Source organism: Papio anubis, chromosome 10 (genome assembly GCF_008728515.1).
Source record: "Papio anubis isolate 15944 chromosome 10, Panubis1.0, whole genome shotgun sequence".
NCBI lineage: Eukaryota > Metazoa > Chordata > Mammalia > Primates > Cercopithecidae > Papio > Papio anubis.
The window spans coordinates 23,505,517-23,525,763 of record NC_044985.1 but is presented as its reverse complement, the minus strand read 5'-3'; the positions used below and the strand labels follow the sequence as shown (position 1 = coordinate 23,525,763).

The 20,247-nt window shown below is 38.0% G+C and overlaps 1 pseudogene; it reads right to left on the bottom strand.

Annotated features, from left to right (window-relative positions):
- Nucleotides 1-16,956: 16,956 nt before the first annotated feature.
- Nucleotides 16,957-17,967, bottom strand: LOC100997851 (annotated as a pseudogene).
- Between the last annotated feature and the right edge of the window lie 2,280 nt (nt 17,968-20,247).

The following is a 20,247-nucleotide window of genomic DNA, read 5'->3' as shown; positions in this document are numbered from 1 at the left end:
CCCTCAACGGAATTCTTTTCTCACCTCCCATTACCTATTTTGCCAAGATGCAAGCCCTCATTCTTTTCTGTAACCTCCAGATGGTATATAAGATTCTGAATCCTATTTGGGAGTGGGTAATCATTCTGTGGTACTCCTCTGAGTATATGTTAATACATTTGTATGCCTTTTCTCTTCTTAATCTGCCTTTTGTGAGTTGATTTTTTTTCAAGGAACCCTCTGAAAAGATTTATGTAGTCTGTCAGTCACAGTAAGGCTGAAAATAATTTGCAACTAGATACAAAACTAATTAACACCTGAACAGCAGTAAGCTCTAACATTTGCAATTACTTCCTTTCCTGGATAAAAATAATTTTGCGTTACTATTGAACAAGAATCAGATGTGTTGCTCTCAATCAAGATACATTTTCAAATATCAGTTTTTTAATCTCTATATTAATCAATAGTAAAAGGTAGTCTAATAAAGGGAACCATCCCTAGAAAATTAGAGAAATCCTCAGTCAGGTTTTTTGCCATAGTCTGTGCTCAGCACTACACTGAAAGAACACCTAGTAATTTCTTTACCTATGTCCATGTCTTGGATATTTCTTCTTAAAAGTGTCAGCCGGGCACGGTGGCTCATTCCTGTAATCCTCCACTTTGGGAGGCTAAGGCGGGTGGATCACCTGAGGGCAGGAGTTCAAGACCAACGTGGCTGACATGGCAAAATCCCATCTCTACGAAAAATACAAAAATTAGCCAGGTGTGTTGGTGTGTGCCTGTAATCCCAGCTACTCAGGAGGCTGAGGCAGGAGTATCACTTGAACCAGGGAGACGGAGGTTGCAGCAGTGAGCCAAGATCACACCACTGCACTCCAGCCTGGGCGACAGAGTAAAACTCCGTCTCAAAAAAAAAAAAAAAAAAAAAAAAAAAAGTGTCTACACATGTGTGGGCATAGAGGCAAGACAGTGTTAGAATTATTACACCCAGGAAACAAAGGAAGGTAGAAAGACTTAAGATTCAAGTTTTCACACCCAAAATAGTGTGTTTGAGATAATAGAAAGAAAAGAAAGGTTGAAAGCAAGCAAGGTTCTTTTAAGAGAGTAAAATAACTTTGTTAAAATTATTTTATCTATCCATTTAATATATCAAGAAAAGTTCTGGAAAACTTGATTGTTGAGTTTCATCCAAGGGAAAAAAAAAACGGAGAAAAATCCACATCTCCTACAGGCCTGAGGGTTAGCCTTTTCTCTGGAAAGCCTTTTCACTGGAGCCAATGCTGAGAAGTAAGGAAACCGTGAATGTGACCAGATCCCATTTCTTTGGACAGAACTCCTCAAGTGGGGGATGAATTTCTTTCATTTTGGAGAGTGCCAAGACCTCAGGAGCTTCTGCCCAAGTTTTCTTCATGTGTCATGGCAGATGCAGTAAGACAGAACACGCAAACTTCCCTAAGGACAACCATATAGAAAACAAGTGAGAACACAGCATATTTGGGCAAAGGGAGGAGCTAGACCTTTTAATTCACTGCTGCCTTGTAATTTTTGTAGGCAGTGATAGAATATAGAAGTTCTCACATGCATTTGCAAGGCACCGCTATGGCATGATACAGGCAAGGTTCTCTATAGTTGTACCTAGGCTTGGAGCTGATGGAACTCATGCCTGCATCTCAGCAGGCTCCAAAAATAGGGAGAGCCAAGGTATGGCCAGTTTATCAAGGAGGGCTGCCAGTACCCTGGCCATACTGAGAAAGGACAGACTGTTGGCCAGCCACAGATTGCAGCAAAAGCCATCAGCAGATGGCATCTAGGGTGGGAGGCCACAACCACTCACACAGCAGCAACCAGTACTTTAGAGGGAAGGCCAGGTTAGCTGGGCTTCAGAGAAACGCGGGGATAGAGCTGGAGCCTGAGGAGGGGAGGGATAAAAAGAGGGAGGACACTGTTGGGATCAGAGATATCACTCTCTCTCAAAGCCTCAAGCCTTTCAAGGCCACTAAACCCCTCCTTCATACATCTAGATCTCACCCAGGAGATAAGCAGGAGACCAAAGAAAAACTCCAAATTTTATCCAAAATTCGCTGAACATCTACCTTAAAGGACTTTAAATATGAATAGATAAATTTTACTGGATTAGAGGGCCTTCTCCCCCTTCTTCTCTTCTAACTCAGAAGGGTTGAAGCAGATGATGAAACCAGATACCTATGGGAATTAGTCAGCATTTCTTTATGTAAGTAGTTGTACTTGAGTAAATATGCAATCCTGTTTACCAGTCTATTCTGTTTTACTCAGTTACTTGAATTACTTTTTCTCTTTAAAAACAACAAAAGGAATGAAGGATGGAAGGAAGGGAAGGAAGGAAGGAAGGAAGGAAGGAAGGAAGGAAGGAAGGAAGGAAGGAAGGAAGGAAGGAAGGAAGGAAGGAAGGAAGAAAGAAGGGAGGAGAGGAAGGAAAGAAAGAAACAGAAAGGCAGAGAGGCAAAGAAGAAAAAGTCTGGAGATGTTTATTTAGTTGGAGCTGTGTATGTGTGGTGGTGCATTCTATTTGTTTGCAAATGTTTGCATATATGTCCTGCTCTTTCAAACTAAGTAATATACGCGTCCTCTTCACAATAGAGTGTAGGGTAAGTTTGGAATCACATTAGAGTTCCCTGTGAAGTTAGAGAAGTAGGAGGGGATGACACTGTGCTTTATGCTTCTTGTCTGGGATTCCTAAAGGAGGCATATACGCAGAAGCACTGAACGACTGTGAGGAAGCAGTAGGCAGAACTCAGACTCACTGGCAGAGCTGGAGACTGCCTTCGGAAAGCCCACAGCTTTTGAGGCCTCAAGTGTAATGCTGAGGTTATTGAGGGAAAGAATTACTTAGCTGGTTGTGGTTTCATTAGGCAAATGTATTATGTTAAGAAAACACACACCACACACACACACACACACACACACACGGCAACAAGCAAGCAAACAAAACAAAACTCTAGTGTGGATGAAGAGTAGGGCCAAGAGCAAGAAAGCTATTTCCCTATGGGTGGAGCATGTCCCCAGGGAGCCCCCTCTTGCTATGCATAGGTACCACCTCTCCTGGGCAGAGACAGGGTAAGCATGTCAAGGATGACAGCACTGGAGTGTTGGGGGCATAGACTACCAGAAACAGCAAACCTAGAAACAGAGGGAAGGAAGGAGCACAAGGGCAATTTAAAACCTGGGAGAAAATGCTCACCAGAGGAGGACAGAACTGTAGACCTGAATAGAATGAGAAATCAATCACTGTATTATCCAGAAGCTAATCACAGAAATGACTAAATTAAATTAATAATAGGCAAGCAGGTAGCTCTAAGTCAGAAAGTTTAAAAAATAAAGAATAATGCTTTTCAAAAAAAATATCCAAACGTCACTGTGGTTGTAATTATTAAATTTATGTACATTGCTATGACTTATTAAGGTAGAGGAAATAAAACCTAAATTCCAGTTCAGCTGCTTATGTCATTATATCCAACACTGTACATGTGATAACTTTTGCAAACTTGAAAATGTAGTGAGGGAACCCAAACCTATTGTTTCACTATCTGCTGAGTATTTTAATTTGAAGTATGTGGAGTTTTTTGTATTGTAAAGCATAATGATGTGTGAGAACCACTGAGCACAAACTAAACAAAAAAAGAGAAACAATATAACTGAGAGAGAACCATATTTGTACTAAACAATAAGAAAGTCCAGCATATACCTTAGGACAAAGACAATACTAACGAAGGAGAAAGAGATAAAAAAAAGAGAGAAGAGATGATTTAGCAATCAGAACAAAGCATTATATAGCTAAATGTTAACATTTGATTTCCTGAAGATCAGGAGCTCATGGTTATTTTGAAAATTAATTCCTCAGCACTTTACTTTCTATGATGCCTCCAAATGCTGTTTCTTTACATTGCAAAACTATATAAACAAAAAATTCCCCTTTCAACTGCTGCCAATGGTTGATAAGAATGGGATTTTTCTTTCCATGAGGTAAGCCTTATATTAGGACACTACTTTGTGAAAATTGAGTCATAATTTGTCTCACTTTGGTAAAATACAGATAAGATCAAATTTACCAGTTTAATCTTTTATTTTTATTTTCTTAGACAGGATCTAGCTCTGTTGCCCAGGCTGGAGAGCAGTGATGCTATCAAAGCTCACTGCGACCTCCACCTCCCGGGCTCAAGTGATCCTCCCACCTCAGCCTCCCAAATAGCTGGGACTACAGGTGTGTGCCACCATGTCTGGCTAATTTTGTTTATTTTTTATAGACACAAAGTCTCATTATGTTGTTCAGGTTGGCCTCAAACTCCTGGGCTCAAGCAATTCTCCTGCCTAGGTCTTTCAAAGTACTGAGACTACAGACATGAGCCATTGTGACTGGCCATTTTAATTATTTTAAAGTGTATATTTCAGTGGCATCAAGTACATTTACAACGTTGTGCAGCCATCATTACTATCTAGTTCCAGAACCTGTTCATCAGTGCAAATAGAAAACCCACATGCATTAAGCAATTACTCCCCCTTCCCCACTCCTTCCAGCCCCTGGCAACTGCTAATCTACTTTCTGTCTTTAAGGATTTGCCTATTCCAGATATTTCATAGAAATGGAATCATATAATATATGGTCTTTTATGTCTGGCTTCTTTTCCTTAGTATAATGTTTTCAAAGTGCATGCATGTTGAAGCATGTGTCAGTTCTCCATTCCTTTTTATGGCTGAATAGTATTCCAAGGTATGGATATGAATATTTTGTTATTCATTGATAGACATTTGAATCATTTCCACCTTTTGGCTATTGTTAATAGAGATGTTATTAATATGTGTGTACAAGTATTTGAGTACCAGTTTTAAATTCTCTTGGGTACATACCTAGAAGTATTATTGCTGGGTCATATAATAATTTTAGGTTTAACTTAATGAGAAACTACCAAGCAGTTTTCCACACATGCTGAACGTTTTACATTCCTACCACCAGTTCATGAGGTTTCCAGTTTCTCCATATCCTCTTCAACACTTGTTTTCTGTTTTAAGCGTTTTTTATTTGTTTTTGTTTTTGTCGAGTATGACCATCTTGCTGAATATAAAGGGATCCCAACTTATGGTTTTGATTTGCATCTTCCTAACAACTAGTGATGTTGAAAACCTTTTCACGTGCTTGATAGCCATGTATATATTATTTTTGGAGAAGTACCTATTCAAGTGTTTTGCCTATTTAAAAAATCAAGTTGCTTGTATTTTTGTTGTTGAGCCATAACATTTTGAACATGAGAGTTGGTTAGAAATTATCTTGAAAAGCACTTTAGTCTTGGAAAAGAGGCAACTAAGATGATGGGAAGTAAGTGGCATGACCAAATCCACCCTGTTATTACTGAGCCTGGAATTCAGACGTAGATGTCTTGTCCTCCAGGTGTTCCAGCTGTCCGTATACCACAATATTTTATGTACTACATCATAAAACCAACATAGGTTTTTGAAAATAATTGACTAGAACAGAAAGATGATCTGTAAGACTGAAAGAATGATGATCACCTGGGCAATTTTAAACACATATTTTGACTTAGAAACAAGATTTAGGACTTAATAAAGGAGTTAAAGGAAGATGTGTATACAACATCAAGACCTATGAAAAGTAGAAATATGTAGCTTGAGTGTTATTTTGTAATTAAGGCAATTAATAAAGAAAATGCTAATTATAAATGAATTTCAATAATTCCAACCTAAATCTGGCATTTAAAATATCTATCAAACAAAATTAAAGAGGGAGATTTATGTATACTATAAAATAATTAATATAAAATATTACTAAACAATTAGTTTGTTCTTGTTACCTGTAATGTTTTCAAGCCTTTTTGTTTACTTTATTATTACTATTATTTTTAAATTTCAAGTAGTTGTAAAGCATGAAAGGGCATAAGAAGAAATGAAAAGCTTAAAAAATGTTTAAAAAATGGTTGATAGCTCTCCAGAGACCAGACTGCTTTTGGCAAGGTATTAACTGTAGTGCAAGGAGGCTGCCAGGCTTGCCCTGCTTAGGGCTCTAAAACCAACCTTTGCTGTTCTATATCAATCAGAGTATGGAGGGAACATCAGAAACAATGAGACCAAAGGTCTAAAGCCACTGAGATGGGAGATAAAATATGGAGCTAATCAGATGCTTAGATGATCCAGGAACCAAAGCATGGATTTAGAATGAAAGCATTCGGCTATTTCAGATACAGCAAACAGAACAGAGCATGACCTTCAGCTGGGGAGAGAATGCGCAGGGCCCAAATTTTCTCAGAGGTCAGGGATTATAAACGAAGGATCATTGATAAACACACAGACAGGAGTAAATTGCCTTAGTGCTTTGTGACCTGAGAGGTATATTTGCTCCGCTATTCTTTCCTGTATAAGGAAGAATAGCCTTTAGCTCAGCTACCAAAAAGCATTGTAACATTTTTTTCCACAGTCTCCTTTCATTCTTGTATAGTTTTAACATAATCGAAATTTATTCTTTCCTTTATATAGGAAAGTCTTAATAATTATCAGCAGTTTTCCTTCTTGCTCCGCTATTCTTTCCTGTATAAGGAAGAATAGCCTTTAGCTCAACTACCAAAAGCGATGTAACATTTTCCAGTCTCCTTTCATTCTTGTATAGTTTTAACATAGTCGAAATTTATTCTTTCCTTTATATAGGAAAGTCTTAATAATTATCAGCAGTTTTCCTTCACTTTTGACTTTTAAAATAATTTGAACAGTTTAAATAGAATTGGGGGACTATTCCAATATTCGTATGTGACGTCTTACCTTTGGTGGACAGGGGTATAGTGAAGCAGCAAGAGAAGCTAGGACTATTACACATGAACTGAAATGCATTTGGAATCACATTTCTTCTGCTTAGATAGTTAATTTGCCTTGAAGACAAATAAGTAAACTGTGTAGGAGCTCAATTTCCCATGGGGATCTTATAAATTCCTCCTTACAGATAATGCAAACCATTAGTTTAAAACAATGGGCTATACCTCCTAAATGCAAAATATGTTTCCACTTGATATCTGGCAATATGTAAGCAAAATCATGCATTTGTTGTAGAAATTGAAATATAGACACATTTATTTGCTATGGAGAATGGTATAATTCATTCTTAAGGTTTTCTGTGCTACCTTTGCAGGCATTCTTTTACTTTTGGTTTTAAGTAGTTGTCTTATATCCAATTTATAGTGCCAACTCTAATTCACAGATATTATGTACAAATCCCCCTGCCACTTCTCTATTTGCCAGCTAAAATTTAGTGCAGAAGACAGGTATATGGAGTATGAAATTCTAGGGGTAAAGTTTATGTGATGAGTCAGTCTTTGCTCCTCAAAACATAATGTGGCAGATAGAGAGCATGTTGCACACTCAAATCCCATCTGCATGTATTCCTTGCTAATATAAACCAATTTGTTCTGATACTCAGCTTTCAAACAAGATGACCTTTTCTCCAGCTCAGGGATAAATACTGATCTTCCTGAAATTCCAGTACTCCAATAGGAATTTCTGAGATGAGAGAAATGTTCAATTTCTACACTGTCCAATATAGTAGCCATTAGCTTTATGGAGCCCTTGAGTATTTGAAATGTGGCTAATGAGATTGAGAAACTGAATTTTAAATTCTATTTAATTTTCATTCATATGAATTTAAATGTAAACACATGCATGTGACTGCTAGCTGTCATACTGGGTAGCACAGTGCAACTAAACATGGTGATTCCATGACAACAGTTATATTGGCATCAAACATTAGACAAAATTTTGGCTGATGGATGGGAAAAGAGTGTTGCCGGAATACAAAATAGTCTCACTCTTGACTATGCTCTACCTTCCATTGTTGCCTGGAACTCTGGCACCAATCTTACTGCACCATGGATAGTAACAACATAGCAGAGCAAGGCTGCTCCAGAGTAAGTTGTTTTACTAAATTTCACAGCTAAGAAATTAGAACTAGCATTTACTACTATTAAAGTTAACTTTTCAAACCATAGGTCTTAAAATGTCTGCTATTAGTTGCAAATGTGAGAATTTAGAAAGTTGCTTAACAATGGGTGCGATTGGTTTTGCTTCAGTGTCTTCTTGCCTTCAGAGATAGTCCTGTTGTTTTCCCTTGTCTTTCATGAAGTGGGAGTGGAGGGGACAACTTTTTAACAGCAGCACAGGCTCTTTGGTTTGATCTGAAGTTTGTGAAATTCTAGAAAGGTCTGTTGAGGCAGACTATGCATCTTCTTTACTGAAAGCATTTAAACATAGATTTGATCATTACGTGTCTGCAAAATGGTGTTTTCACATGATGTTCTGCACAAAGATAAAGCAATAGACTAAAAAATGGTTCAAAGTTATTACACCTTTTATGATTTTATAATTTAACTTTACTATTATGATAAGCTTAAGATAACCAACATATTTAGATGATATTGGAATTTAAATATTTTAACCCAACTGGTTTACCCCTGAGAAACTTCCCTAACTTTGCTCACCAAAAAATATTCCATAGTACAAATTTGAGATTGACTCAAGTAAGGGTACTTGAGTAAAGGTACTTGGAATGGGAACTGTTACCATATAAGGAAACTATTTCTGGATAACCACTGTGAACCACTAAGAACATGGATAAACGTCTATCCCCTTAATAAAGTTACTGTGACATCTTGTAACTATAATTAAGGGGGCCCCTGCTTCAAGCACCTACACTTACTCCTGCATATATTATATAGGTGATATATATTATATTATATATTATATGATATATATTATATATTATAGGATATCATATATTATATATTATATGATATTTATCCTATATTATATGTTATATGATAAATATATATCACCTATTATATATAATATATAATTTAAAAGAGTAATGATAACAGATACATCTATTAAACTTTTGTGCTAGGCACCAAACTTAATTTTCTCATTAATTTCTTATAGCAATCTGATGAGGTAGGCACTAATATTATCCCTATTTCACAAATAAAGAAACTGAAGGTTAAAAAGCTAACCAGTTCACTTTAAATCAGGAATAATAGTTTAACATTTGAGGTGATTGTTTGGCCTGAGCTTGTTTGTTTCCCTTCTCTTAGAGATAACAGTCCTGTTCTGCTGTCCAAAGGTTGAAAACAGTAGCTTTCTTTTTTCCTGTGGGCTGTGGGGGGAAAAAAATCCCAAATTAGAATAGAAGCTTTCAATATCAGTGGGAAATTTTGCCTCATTTACCATTTATAGCCAAGAGGAGGCTACACTATTCTCAAGAGAAACTGGCTATGCAATGAAACACGGCCAATAGGACTAAAGATAACTTCACAAAGATCTCTGTGCCCTAGAATGGCATGAAAGCTGTAGAATAACTCCTGTGCCCTAAAACATGTCACACAACTCATTTAAAAGTGGTTTAACATGGATGAATAAAGGGGCATTTTAACCAATCAATAAACTGACCCCCAACTGACTTCTTATCAAATGAATGTTTTGGTACCATAAAGTCTTCATCACTCAGAATTTACACAAGGCCCTAGGGTAAAAAACACAAGAGATACAAAATTCATAAATTCATAATTGAAATTGATAAATTAATAAATTCATCTCAATGTGGTTAACAAGTAGGTTTGCATGTTACAATTCTCCAGTATTTTGCGAAGATTCCTCCTAACTGAAAGGAATGTTTACAGTACCTGGAAGATATGACTTGTGATGAAAATAGTTTGAGATAAGAAGACTTTCAAGGAACCTTACAATCACCAACCACTTTTGTTTTATTGACACCAGTGTCACTGACCAAATACTCTGTTTTTTTTTTTCTTTTTTTTTTTTTTTTTTGAGACAAGAGTTTCACTCTTGTCGCCCAGGAACTGGAGTGCAATGAACGTCTCAGCTCACTGCAATCACCACCTCCTGGGTTCAGTGATTCTCAGCCTCAGCCTCCCAAGAGTAGCTGGGATTTACAGGTGCCCACGCCACCATGCCTGGCTAATTTTATATTTTTAAGAGTAGGAACCAAGGTTTTCACCATGTTGGTCAGGCTGATCTCGAACTCGACCGCAGGTGATCCACCCACCTTGGCCTCCCAAAGTGCTGAGATTATAGGCAAGAACCACTGTGCCCAGCCACCAAATACTCTTAATGAACAATTTTTCTTACAATCAAACACTTGGCTCAAACTATATATATATATAATTTTTACTGGGATTTCAACTACTGGACATTTTCTGTTAATCCAAGCTCACAATGAACTAACTCTCCATAACCTCTCAGGTGTGCAGACAGACAGGTATGACTGTCAAAAAATGCCTACCTCCTATTTATCACAAACCTTTTCAGCCTGCCTTTCACTGAGGAATATATAAGATTGTGTGCAGGACACTTCTTAAGTAGCTTTCATTTTTATCATGGTAGATCCACATTTAGGTGATTAAAATATTTGGCATGGAATTTGTATTTTTCCAACTTGAAATGTATGAAAAATATATATTACTTTTTATGTTAACTAGAGGCTTTATAATTATGTATCAGTCTTTATTTAAAAAAAATAGTCATTCAATCAAATGAGTATGCACCTGCTGTGTGAATTAAGCTTACATTGGAAGGCATATAGAAGTGGCAGAGCAGAAATAAATGAAAAAATAAAACCTTTGACTTTTCTCACTTTATAACAAAAGATTTCCACTGTACTCTAGAGCCAAAGACAGCTGCTTCAAGTGCTCAATAGAAGGAAACATCAGAAGGTTAGGTGTAGTTTTTTAATTGAGCTTCACTAAGAACATGGATACACATCTCTCCCCTTAATAAAGTTATTGTGACATCTTGTAACTATAAATGATGGGGCCCCTGCTTCAAGTACCTACACTTACTTCTGCAAAATGACTCTTTCAGCTGTGTTCACATTTGGCCTCTAACTCCAGTGAGAATGAAACAGAAGGAAATAGAGCTATAATACCATCTGAGTGATTTAGAACAGACATAAGGAAAGGTACTACTCCCTGAAAGTTTATACACTCATAGATAAGGGATTATGTAACCAGGGTGATATACATCTGGTCCTGCCCGGAAGCTGAGTAATGTAGTACTTCATGTTTCTGGTCACTAAATGAATGAATTGGAAACAAAAATTATTGTTGTGTACTGGTGGTTTTAGGGAAAAGGGACAAACATATTTCAAATTGATACGTAAGTACTACATTTAAGAGTCTTAATTCCCTAAAGCAACTATGAATGAGCTTCAGGAAAACTATGAACACCTTGAAATTAAGTATACACAATTTCATATAGGTACATACATATACTTTTATAGAAGAAGAAGACTTGTATCTTTCATTGGATTCTCTGTGTAGTATATAGTCACACACACAAAATGATTTAATATTACTCGTAGTGTTGATGAAAAGAGTCAAACTCTGTAAAATAATTTAGGAGATTTATTCTGGGCCAAATAAGAGTGACCATGGCTCGTGACACAACCTTCAGGAGGTGCTGAAAGCATGTTCCCAAGGTGGTCGGGATACAGCTTGGTTTTATACATTTTAGGAAGGCATGAGACATCAATCAAATACATTTTAAAAATACATTGTTTTGTTTCAGAAAGGCAGGACAACTCAAAGCCAGGGCTTCCAGGCTATAGGTAAATTTAAACATTTTCTGGTTGACAATTGGTTGAGTTGATCTGAACACCTGGGATCAAGAGAAAGGAAATTGGCCTGATGTGGTGGCTCACGCCCGTAATCCCAGCACTTTGGGAGGCCGAGGGGGGCGCATCACCTGAGGTCAGGAGTTTGAGACCAGCCTGGCCAATATGGTAAAACTGCGCCTCTACTAAAAATACAAAAAATTAGCTGGGCATGTTGGCGGGCACCTGTAATCCTAGCTACTCAGGAGGCTGAGGTGAGAGAATCCCTTGAACCCAGGAGGCAGAGATTGCAGTGAGCCGAGATCGTGCCACTGCACTCCAGCCTGGGCAACAGAGTGAGACTTCATCTGAACAAAAGAAAACAATAATAATAATAATAGAAAGGAAATGTTCAGGTTAGGATAAAGGATTGTGGAGACCAAGTTTTATTGTGCAGAAGCTCTCAGATAGCAGACTTCAGAGAGAGAGAAGGTTGTAAAATGTTTCTTATCGGACCTAAAAGGGTGCCTGGCCCTGAGCTGATTATCTTCTGGATCTGGAAAGGAAGGGTGGAAAACAAAGGGGAAAGGGTATTCTCTGTAGAATGTGGATATTTCCCACAAGACTTTGCAGAGCAATTTGAAGGTATGGCAAGGGAATATATTTTGGGTTAAATATTTTGATCATTTCCTTGTCTCATAATGTTATGCCAGAGTCAGACTGGAAAGTAAGTCACAATATATAGGGTTAAATAAAACCCATCTGATGGGAATTTATGGTTTGTAGGGCATGACTCCCTGGACCTCTTAGATAGGAATTTGTGTAAGACAAAAAATCAGAGTTTAGTCCTCAGTAGATACCTTTGAAATTAGGGAAAGGATAATTCACATAGATTCAAATGGTGATGTTTTCAATGTGTTGTAAACTATGAATAAAAAAACAATTCTCCTGCAGTTTCTGACTCTTGTGTTCCAATTTACAATTGCTTCCAACATATTCCCTATCCTATTGAAGGAATTCTGATTTGGAAAAATGATTTTATAAATATAATACGACCATACTTCTCACTGGCTATGGCCCTGACTTCCCTCTGGCCACTTCTTGTCTCCCTCATGCTCTCTGTCCAGGCCTATTGATCACCTGCACTTTCCAGTGTGTTTTGTGCTCTTTCTGTCCTCTTACCCATTGTACACATAGCTTCTCTCTGAAACAGTATATCCATCTTTTGCCTTCAACAGATTAACCCTAATTGTCTTTCAGGATTCCTCTCTGGTGACCTTCAACCAGGACCCTGGGCAAATCTGCATCAATACACATGCCAAGTTGCATTAAAATAATGTGTTTATTTTCTTCCGTTTCTGAATTGCAGACTTTCTTGAGATCATACATGTTTAGTACTTTATTTACCTTGATAAGCCTGCAGCCTCATACCACATCTGGCATTTAATAGGCCAACAGAACTAGTGACCCAGCATGGGGTCCTGAGCTAGATGGTCAATCTCTCTGCTTGGGAAGGTTGATTGAAGGTTGATTATTTTGGAAAACAAACGAATGGTAATGACCAAAAAAGTTGACAGTTCTTCTTTTTCAGGATGTATGTATTTTAGACAAAAAATGCTACATAGGCTAAATAAATTAACAACTACTTTTAGAACTAATTTCATGGAGAAAGAAGCAATGTAGAAAATCCCTGGTCCTAAGGAAACTTTCCTGAAGCCACTGAAGTGACTAACTTCATGTCACATAGTTGATGCCTTAAGAGACCTACTGTTACCCAGTGTGATCACTAAATGATAGAGCTGAATTTCTGCCCCATCCTAACTCTGCTTATCCTTAAATATCAGGATGCCTGCTGTAAGAAATTCTTTTTGTAATCAAAGCAGTTGAGACTGGTTAAAACCAAGATCGCTGACCAAATGACTTTTACAAGACCTCAAGTTTCATTATAATCTCATTTCCTTGCTAAATGGGACTCCCACCAGCACCATGACAGTTAGCAATTGCCATGACAATGCCTGGAAGAAGTCATAAAAGGAACAAAAGGAAGGTGGTACTACTAGTTCTGGGAAGTTCACTGCCCTTGTCCAAAAAAGACAGGGATTACTCCCCTCGCTTTTAATGTTCAACCCCTTTATTAGAAAAAGAATTGTATATTTTAAACCACTCATCCCTCACTTATCAAGAAGTTGATTTGTAAGCCATGTTCCTGCTCCTCAATTCTATGACCATTGAATAAAACCTTCACCGCTTGACACTCATATTCAGTTTTATGTCATGGCTTCATGACACCAAACAGGGAAAGACTCCATTTTTATGGGTACTGGCTTTGTCAGTAACAAAACTAGTGACTCAGAATGGGGCCCTGGGCTAGATGATCAATCTATCTGCTTGGGAATCACCCTTACCCACCCTAGAGACTCGACAACTGGCACCTGACAGCATCAGTTGGTAATGGACACACATTTGTCCTGACTTTCCATGCAGGGATCAGCTCTGGGGAAGGTAACGTACCATTGTTGTAAGAACATAAGCAGGCAGGCAAAGGTTATATAGCTGTATTGGGAAGGACCCCCTAAGCTAAGCACAGTGGGGATGCTCGCCCAAAATCAGGGTTGTGTACAGGGATGCCCTGCATGAGGCCATGGTCCCATCCTCAGTAGAGGGCCCTGTGGGAGTTCTCTAAAGTGTGAGAGGAACCAGAGCATTTGAGGAGGATGATACAGAGACTGAGAGGTGAAGGAACCACTTTTGAGGGATTAGAAGAAATCCCCATTCTAAGGCTAAAGTGCCTAGGGGAGAACCTCTGAGCCAGGGTGCCAGGGACACCTGGGTGGCCTTCAGGAAGACACCAGAGACAGCTGGGTACAATGGCCAATATTGGTTTTGTGCACAATAAGGAAAATCTAGAGTTCAAATGGTTAACCTGCAACTTTAGGGTTAAGTAGAGTCTTCTAAAGCTCTCTGTTTTTCTCTCTTTTCTCCTCTGCTTTGAATCTGGTGTTACTAAGTTGCTGGGGCTGAGAGAAGACTCATTATTTATGGTCTAACTGAAATGGAAACATTAGAAACTCATTTGAAACTGAAAAAAAAAAAAAAAAAAAAAAAAGTAAAAGAGGGTTTTTAAAATAAAATGCCATAGAAAATACTTTACCCAAATTTTGATTCACAGCCTTCCTTGGATTATGTACTGGGGAAACAAAGTTTAGCTAGGGGAATAGGTTCCAATTTTGTTTAAAAAATTAGATTCATTAAAAAATAAATAAATAAAAAATTTTTAAAAATAAAAAAATTATAAAATAAAAAATTTAAAATTAAAAATAATAAAAAATAAAAAGATTAAAATAAATAAATAAATAAAAAGTACCTTAGACCTTAAAGTATAATAAAAATAAATAGATTCAGCTATATTTTATAAAATGGATAATTTATATTACTATCTCATGGCTAAAATTTCAAGGTAAAAGCCATTGGATCTTGTGTGTATGTGTGTGTGTATGCATAAATGTGTTTATATGTATACATTTGTACTATCCTATGTGGTATGTCTAGCATGCTACCAAATGGCTTCTAAGCAAATGAATACTCATAAATTTTAAAAGTCCAAATATTCTTTAAGTTTACATGAATTTAGTAATTTTTGATTAAAAACTTGTTTTTTTAATAAATTGAAATTAAAAAGCCTTGAAAATTATTAGCATACATTCTTATCTGTGTTTACTGATTAAGATGTCAAGGTTTTGGCACAAATGCTGTAAGACTACAAATGCAGCCAAAAATAAACTTGTGTAATTTTTTGACAGATAAGACTAACTTAATATTGCAGGTTCAATAAAAACAGAAAATTCTTGTTTGTTAGTGGCAAAATACCTATGTGTTTAACTTTAAGTTTCATTCTTAGGTAAACACCTGATATTCACAGGCTATAAAAATAGTTAATAAAAAATTAAATTGAAATGATAACTAACTTTCTCTAATATGTGCATTTTCATAAGTAATCTAGATAAACTCTTAAAAATGAAAGAATTAAATACATATAAAAGGGATAAATACTTGTAGGTAAACTTTTTGTGTAATTTAAAATCTCAAAATTATTTTAAATTCAATAGTAAATGCTTGCTAGATGTCTGGGTCATTTCCAATGAAAAGGGATTATAATATGAAAAAACATGTTTCTAAGACTTGTGGAATGGTTTCACCTATAAAATGCTGACATCTAAAAAACCATTTAGGATTTCTTACTTCTCAGGTTTTTACTAAAATGTGAGGCAACTAAGAAAAAGAATTTTAATTAATATACAATTCTGTAAGTTATGGAGTATTTTTGTTGACCAGAGATAGAGTTTAACTGCTGAGACCAGCTCGACTGGGGAGACCCTAACCCAGTGGTGCTAGAGGAATTAAAGACACAGACACAGAAATATCGAGGTGTGAAGTGGGAAATCAGGGGTCTTCCAGCCTTCAGAGCTGACAGCCCCAAACAGAGATTTACCCATATATTTATTAACAGCAAACCAGTCATTAGCATTGTTTCTATAGATATATGATTAACTAAAAGTATCCCTTATGGGAAACGAAGGGATGGGCTGAATTAAAGGAATAGGTTGGGCTAGTTAACTGCAGCAGGAGCATGTCCCTAAGGCACAGATTGCTCATGCTATTGTTTGTGGCCTAAGAATGCCTTTAAGCAGTTTTCCACCCTGGGCAGGTCAGGTGTTCCTTACCCTCATTTCCGTAACCCCAAACCTTCCAGCTTGGGCGTTAGGGTCATTATGAACAAGTTACAGTGCTGTAGAGATTTTGTTTATGGCCAGTTTTGGGGCCAGTTTATGGCCAGATTTTGAGGGGCCTGCTCCCAACATTTAACTGTAGAAAAGCTGAGGTGGCAGAATTTTGAAATAGCAGCAAAAAGTTTATGTTGATGCCCATATTAAACATATGGGCCATAGATGACCAGCCCATCTATTTACAACATGCAGGATCTGGGGTTTTCCATATGCATCTGTACTGCCATCCCTCAACTTCGGATTTATCCCCATCAGCACACTCATTTCTTTCCTGGATCTGCCTTGGCCATAAAAGATACAACTCTTCTGGGTGATATCCCATCATATAAATCTAGGCATTATCTCCTAGTGTCTCTGGGTCTCTTCACAGTATTTTTTTTTCTTAAACTTTTTTTTTTTTGAAGATATCTTGCTCTGTCACCCAGGCTGGAGTGCAGTGGCATGATCTTTGCTCACTATAACCTTCATCTCCAGGGTTCAAGCTATCCTCCTACTTCAGTCTCCCCAGTAGCTGGGAATATAGGCACAAGACACCATGCTAATTTTTGTATTTTTTTGGAGAGACAGAGTTTTGCCTTGTTACCCAGGCTGGTCTTGAACTTCTGGGCTTAAGCAATCTGCCCACCTCAGACTGGTGCTGTTATTACATGTGTGAGCCTCTGGGCCCAGCCTCTTCCCAATCTCTGACTCCAGGGCACATTAGGGGCCTGTCTCTTCAGTGAAGGAGGCTTCCACTGGTGGTGGTGAGAGCATCTTGGGCATTGACTCAGGTGCGGGGGTTACTCTCTTCTTAGAGATAACCCTGATAGAGCTGGCAAAGGGGAGACAGTTCACTCTCTGATGGCTGTTTACAGCTGTATCATGGGTACCAGGGTTCACCTGAGACCAGGGTGGGGACTGGCAGAGAAGCACTCATAGCTCCATGAAAGGCACTAAAATCAAGGTCCTGGGGTTCAACTTGGGAGATGTGGTAACTGAGGAGACTATGATCCCTGACTTTCTGGATGACATGGGTCAACATCTTATGGTGCTTCATACGGACTCCTGCGTATGGAGCATGGAAAATAATACCTGTGTGGGCACTGACAAACTGTTCCGAGAGCTTAACAATCCTAAAATCAACATGTAACTTGTGATCTTGGCAGATGGGGCAGGGATTCCCAGCAACTTTATTCCTGTTGGTAAAGTTTTGTCCTAAAATAAAATGACTTGTTATTTTAAAAGAGGTAGTACAAACAAATCAGAAGGTCAAAATACGTTGTTCATGGTCTCAGTCCTAATAAAGATTGTAGGAAACAAATTTATAACATAAATTTTGTATGTAATTTAATTGCCTACAATTAAAAAGAAATTATCTATAACAGTCTTTCTAAGTTTGGTCACCTATCTTAAGATTTTTCTAAGGTATTAATTTACTCTTAAAATTATAAGAGATTTGTTTTTTAATTCTATAATCTTAGACCTATAACTCACTTACCCCCAGTGGCTTCTGCAGGCAACACACCTCATTCTCTCACCAATCACCCATTGATTCCTTTCAGAGAGTGAACCCGGATGATACTCAGTGCAGAGCATCTTACCAGCCTTCCTCTATGATTCCCTCTGGCAGGTCACCAATGGGAAAGAGGGATGGTTATTGTACATGTTCTCTTCACAACTTCAGATATTCACAACTAGAAGTCACATTCTAAATGATTAGGGAAAAATCCTGGGGATTTAAAACCTCATTCAGAGTAGTTTTGAGACCCATAACCCCAACCAAGCAGATGTCCAGTCCCTTTTGAACATTCTCCTCACTGGATGAAAAATTAAAAAAAAAAAAAAGAAGAAGAAAGAAAATAAAATCCTCTGTATTCGAAGTGCTAGGGAGGAAATGGACAGAACCCACAGAGACAAGATAAAAAGTCCTGTTAAGAGACCAGGGAATGAGGTTGTGACAGACCTTGACCCCCTTTGGGATCCTGAGACAGGAATGAAAAAGGCAAGATTCAGGCATGATGAAACATTAATGTTAAAGGGAATAAGGCCACAGAAGAAAGACCCACTAACTGGAGTAAGCTAAGAAAAATTAATCAACAACCCCAGAAAGGTCTATATATCTTCCCAGAGAGGTTGAAGGGAAAATATGAAGTTGTATACTGCTCTTACTCCTGATTCAGCAGAGGGAGAGAGGCAGTTCTGAAATCTCTTTATCTCCCAAAGGACATCAGACATTAGCTATAAACTCCAAAAGGTAAAATTAGAGCTCAATGCTCCCATCTTAAGACTAATATACCTAGGCAATAAGATGTTCAACAACCAAGAAGGGGAGGAGGAGTATAAAGAAGAAAGAGAGGCCAAAAAGCAAGCCCAACTACTGGCTGTTACCTATTTGCATTCAGTTGATGCAGAGTGAAGATTTGCAGTCCTTGTGTTTTTCAGAAATTAAGCATAGTTTACTTACTAAGGGCTTTGAAGGCTCTTGGAAAATCACAGCTCTGGTGAGTTAGTGCTGGTCCTCTAACCAATAGAAAAGATTCCAAAGACCTAAGAGACTAGGACCAAACCAATGTGTCTTCTGCAAGGAAAAGGGTCACTGGAAAAGGGACCCATCTGAAAGGAAAGGGAAGGGGGAATGTCCCACCTAGGTGTTTCAGAGTAGCAGATGGTCAAAGTAGAAAAAAAAGTCTACAGGTCCTAGGGGCTCCTCAGTTGGCCCTCTGCTTATACTTCAAGGTGTCCTGACTGTCATTGGATGTAGGGGACAAACCTGTTGGCTCCTTTGTTGACACAGGGGCCACTTACTCTGTTTTGAACACACCCAGGGTTATACTTACTTAACAAAGTGGCAGGATTTCCCAGATAGAAAAAAAAAACCCAGCAGCTAACATGGACTGTGCCGTCTCAAGAGTTCAAACCCTATACCCAGTCCCAAAAATATTTGGAGAGGCCTGGAGTTACTGACTCTTGAACAAGGAACCCTCTTCCAATATGTGGATAACATCCTTGTTGCCAGCCTTTCTAAAAAATTTGGGATCAAAATACCCATTAGCCTTTAACTTCCCAGCAGAAAGGAGTTCTAAGATATTCCCCCAAAAGCACAAATATCTCAGCAACAAGTAATCTATCTGTAGTTACTCCTAGAAGAACAACAACAAAGTTAGTCCCAAGGGAGATGGGAAGTAATATGCCAACTACAGCAATCAAAGACCTGGAAACAACTTCAAGGGTTTCTGGGCATGGCAGGATTTGGCAGCCTCTGAATTGCTAGCTTCGACCTCATTGCCCATCCTCTATAAAAATAATTAAAAGGACACAGGGCCTTTTAAATGAATGACAAAATGTAACCAAGCATTCCCCAAACTTAAAACACAGCTCACAAGGGCCCCAGCTTTAAGCCTACCCAACTTAACTAAATCTTTCTATCTTTATGTTCATGAAAAGGGAAAAGCCTTAGGGGTACTAACTTAAAGGTTGGGCCCACTGACCCACGTAGTATCCTACTTTTTCATGCAGTTGGACCCAGTTGCTAAAGGCTGGCCACTCTGCCTTTGGTTGATGGCAGTCATGGCCCTCCTTTGAAAAGGAAGAAGTTTGGACAACCCCTAACCATCTGAACTCTCCACTATACCCAGACCCTCATAAAAAAAAAAACCAGGAGTAGAATGGCTATCTCCAGGCAAGGCTCTCCAGTTGCAAAGTTATTCCAAGCTATAAGAAATTTAGCTCAGCTGGCAATAGTTCATGGCCATGGCCACCAGAAAGGGAAACTAAGGTAATTAAAGAAAATAATAAAGTCAATCTAATGCCAAAACAAGCAGCTTTTAAAAAGTTACCCTTCAAATGCCACTTTTGCTTTCCCTCTTGAATCCTGCT